Source organism: Cibotium barometz, chromosome 12 (genome assembly GCF_041138505.1).
Source record: "Cibotium barometz isolate CiBa-2024 chromosome 12, ASM4113850v1, whole genome shotgun sequence".
Taxonomy (NCBI): domain Eukaryota; kingdom Viridiplantae; phylum Streptophyta; class Polypodiopsida; order Cyatheales; family Cibotiaceae; genus Cibotium; species Cibotium barometz.
Window position 1 is genome coordinate 52761226 of NC_141057.1, and position 4832 is coordinate 52766057.

A 4832-nucleotide genomic window follows, 5' to 3' on the forward strand; every position below is an offset into this window, starting at 1 on the left:
GGGGAGGCTTCTATTTATAGGAAAAAGTGAGCCTCTAACCAAGCAAACTGGTTCTAGAATTTTCCAGATGAGTTTGGTCAATTTTTTACCATTTTTGGGTCAGTTCAGCTTACTTTTTGGAACTAGACTTGAAATAGGAGAGAGGAGAGATGAAAATATCTTATTATTTTTTAGTTTAAAACTCCTCCACACATGTGAAATAGGCGCCTCCTTCATGAGGGGAGATCCCCCACACTGAGGTGTCAAAATTCAGTTTTTTTAATAGTTTTATTTGGCCCTTAGTCCACTCTTCATCTTATGTGAGCATTTACTCATTTTTGGGGGGTTTTTCTTTTATTCTTCAATTTATCTCCTCCCCTGCATTTGGATTAATCTTATTGGTCCATAAGAATCTTAATCCAAAATTTTCAAAAAATCTGGACCCTTAGGCTAAGGTCTTTTGTGTAGATCATAATTTATTTCTAATGCACCTTAGGAATTTATTTCTAATGCACCTTAGGAATTTATTTCTAATGCACCTTAGGAATTTCTTTTTAAACTTCTCTTTCGGGGAAATTTATTTTAATAAGAAAGGATATTTTTCCATCCAAAGATATCTAAAAACTAAATTACCTCTCTCTAGAATATTTTCTCTCTCTCAGGTAGAAATAAGATCCTTTATTATTCTGAAAAGGGGATTGATTACAGGGGAAGAAACTGGACATCTTGAGGGGCTCGGAAGGAATCTTACATCCTCTGCCACTTGAAAAACGTGAGATGTCGTCATCTCGCAAACTGGGGGTAATCTTGCATCAGTTCGGCTTCTTTCTCCCAGGTGGCGTCTTCAAAAGGATAGAACTTCCATTTGACTAATAATTCTCTCAAAATTTTATTCCTGAGAACCTTCTCTCGAACATCAAGGATTTCTTCAAGTTAGAGTTCCATCTGCCCTTGGGTTAAAGAAGTTAAGAGTTCATCATTAATAAGCACATGATTTGGACTCAGTACATACTTCTTAAGTAAGCTAACATGAAATACATTATGTACTTTGAGATGAGGAGGCAGAAGAAGTTCATAAGCTAAGTCACCTACTTTCTTTGAAATTAGATATGGCCCACAGTATATCTGGGGGGATAACTTCTTGTACTTTCCAAGAGATAGAGAACTTCTTTTGGGGCATGCTCTAATGAAGACCATATCTGCTTCTTTGATTTTTCTATCTGACCTCTTCTTATTTGCATACTGCTTCTGTCTATCCTGGGCAGCTTTTATATCTTTGCGGATTGACTGCATCTCCTGTTGCTCCATGTCATCAAGCATCTGTCCGGACATCTCGATCCTAATTAATGGATCGGACTAAGTTAATGGTGTTAGGCAATCTTGTCCATACAGAGCTTTGAAGGGGCTCATCCTAATACTTCGGTGATAAGAAGCATTGTAGGTGAACTCGACTACGTGCAGAGGTCTCGGGGTAGTAAGCTATGCTGAGATCCAAGAAAGTTCCTACTACTTCAAAGAATGCAATCCAAAATCTTGACGTGAACTTGGGATCTCGATCACTTACTATTCTCCTGGGTAGGCCATGCAATATGAAGATTTCTTTGAGGAACACTCTGGTCACATCCACTGTAGTGTAGGTTTCTTTTACTAGAATCAAATGGGAAACTTTGGTTAGTCTATCAACTACCACGAAGATGGAGTTGTAACCTGATTGCACTGAAGGTAGTCCAGTAATAAAATCCATACTGATACATTCCCACTTCATCTAGGGGATGTCTAATGGATGTAACTTCCCAGGCATTTTTACTCTCTCTGCTTTGACTTTCTGACAAATCAAGCATTGACGTACATGGTTAAGTACATCCTTTTTTTAGTCCATGCCAATAGAAGCTTTTCTTTACAGACATGTAGGTCTTGATAAAACCTGGATGTCCTGCTATAAGGCTATCATGGGCTTCATTCAAAATTTGACCCTTAGTTCCCTCATCATTGGGAATGCATAGCCTGCTATTATAATACATAACTCCTTTATCCAGGCTGTACCCTTGAACTCGGTTCAACTCCTAAGGAATTTTGCTTTCTTGCATAAGTAGGTAGCAACAGGGCCAAAGAATCTATCTTGCATGTACTAAAGTGTCCAATGGCTTGTTCATCCCTTGAATGAATCTGCTACTCTTCATCCAAAAGTGGAGAATATTTGAGGAGAAGGGCAAATGCCTGATGGTATTCTTCAATTGTCCGGCTATCTTGCTTCAGTTCCAAGAACTCATTCATTTTGGTTTCCAGGAAGCCCAGAACCTCTTCCTAAGGTAGCTTTAAGATCTGACCAGGTCGTCTGGGTATTTCGGTCGAGACAGTTTGTCTTGCAATGGTTCATCCGTGCGACCCCCCTGGCCATTTCCATAATTTTCAATCTGGTAAGAGCCATCTTGCTCCTCTCATTATAACCAGTTACATCTTGCTCCTCTCATTATAACCACTTACATCAAAATATTCTTCCATTGCCTCGATCCATTTTTCCACTGTTTCTCCTAACTGTTTCCCTTCACCCTTGAATGGACCAGGTTGGGATTGGTGTAGGGCTTTACAAACGTCCGGATTGGTGTAGGGCTTTACGAACGTCCGAATCTAAGTCTTCACCCCATCGGTAAGAGGATCCGGCTGCCTACCCACCATAGGCCACGCGCCTCATGATTCTGAGAAACGAGATTTTTGTCAACTTAACTTTGTCATCAGATTTATGATTATTTAATTTTTGAGATTTATTTCTTAAATAAATAAATATTTCATCATAATTCTTGAAAATAAGATTCACTCTAATAATTTTATTAACCAATATTCATAGCCACGAAAATAATTTAGAATCTTTTGTAAAACATCATTTATTATCAAAAGTTTTTGATATATACATAGAGCGTCTCGGCTCCAAAAGTCACTACCTCAATCGCGTACGCATAAAAAGGCGATACTGTGATGGAGACATGCTATGATATACACGATTCATTATTGATAATGGTGCTTTATTAAATTTGATTTCTATGCATAGAAAGATGCATAAAAGAATTTTTTTATTATAAAAGTGTTATTCTTATTAAATTTGATTTTTATGCATATAAAGATGCATAAAGGAATATTAAATTTGATTTCTATGCATAGAAAGATGCATAAAGGAAAATTTTTATTATAAAAGTGTTATTCTTATTAAATTTGATTTCTATGAATATAAAGATGCATAAAGGAAAATTTTTATTATAAAAGTGTTATTCTTATTAAATTTTATTTCTATGCATAGAAAGATGCATAAAGAAATTTTTTTTTATTATAAAAGTGTTATTCTTATTAAATTTGATTTTTATGCATAGAAAGATGCATAAAGGAATTTTTTTATTACAAAAGTGTTATTCTTATTAAATTTGATTTTTATGCATAGAAAGATGCATAAATAATTTTTTATCATAAAAGTGTTATTCTTATTAAATTTGATTTTTATGCATAGAAAGATGCATAAAGGAATTTTTTTTATTACAAAAGTGTTATTCTTATTAAATTTGATTTTTATGCATAGAAAGATGCATAAAGAAATTTTTATTATTATAAAAGCGTTATTCTTATAAAAATTGGTTTTTATGCATAAATAGATGCATAAAGAAATTCTTCTTTTTTTAGAAGTGTTATTCCTACCAAATTTGATTTTATGCATAAATAGATGCATAAAAGGATTTCTTTTATAAAAGTGTTATTCCCATTGAAGTTGATTTTTATGCATAAATAGATGCATAAAGAATTTTTATATCAAGATTAGAACTCTCTTAAATTCTATGTTTAAATTCTATGAGTATTTGATAAATGAATAATTAAATACTCTAAGAGAGAAATTTCTATCGTTTTATATTCACACGGATTGTAAAAAGAAAATTCAAGAAATCTATCGAGATCTAAATATTCAAATAAATGATTAATTATTCCTCATTGGAATTTGTAACTATTTTAGAAATCAGTTAAATGAATATTCAAAGAAAGAAATTCAGTAAAATAGTAACTGAATTACCTAACCTTTTCGAGAAAAATAGTTCAGGAAAAATCTTATCCGACTCGAACCTTGAATCAGACTATGACCAAGACCAAACTCTTTTGTTAGTTTTGAGGAAAGAAGGTGTGACCAGTTTAGAAAAATATACTCAAAACACCCGCCAAATCTGAAACTAAGTTTGACACTCTTTGAATTGATATGTGGATCAAGGTTATAGAATTCAAGGAATTCTGGTATGAAATTCAGAATTCCAATCAAGAAGTTTGGGGATATTGATTCAGGAAATACTCCTTATATTCAAAAGAAAAATCAAACCGAAAACTTGCATAGAAAATGGATGCGGATGTGTATGTGATGAATATGGATGTGTATGTGTATGTGATGAATATGGATGTGAATGTGTATGTGAAAATGGATGTGAATATGTATGTGAAAATGGATGTGACTGTGTATGTGAAGAATGGATATGAATGTGTATGTGAAGAATGGATATAAATGAATAAATGTGATGTGATGGATGTGACTGTGTATGTGAAGAATGGATATGAATGTGTATGTGAAGAATGGATATAAATGAATAAATGTGATGTGATGGATGTGATGTAAATGAATGTGATGGATGTGAATAGATGTGATGTGATGTGAATCGGGATGTGAATGAATGAGATGTGATGTCATGTGATACGGGATGTGAGTGAATGAGATGTGATGTAAATTGGGATAGATGTGAGTGATATGTGATGTGAATGAATATGATGTGATGAGATGTGGATATGGGTAGATGTAAGTGGATGAGATCTGATGCGAATAAATGAGGAAAGAT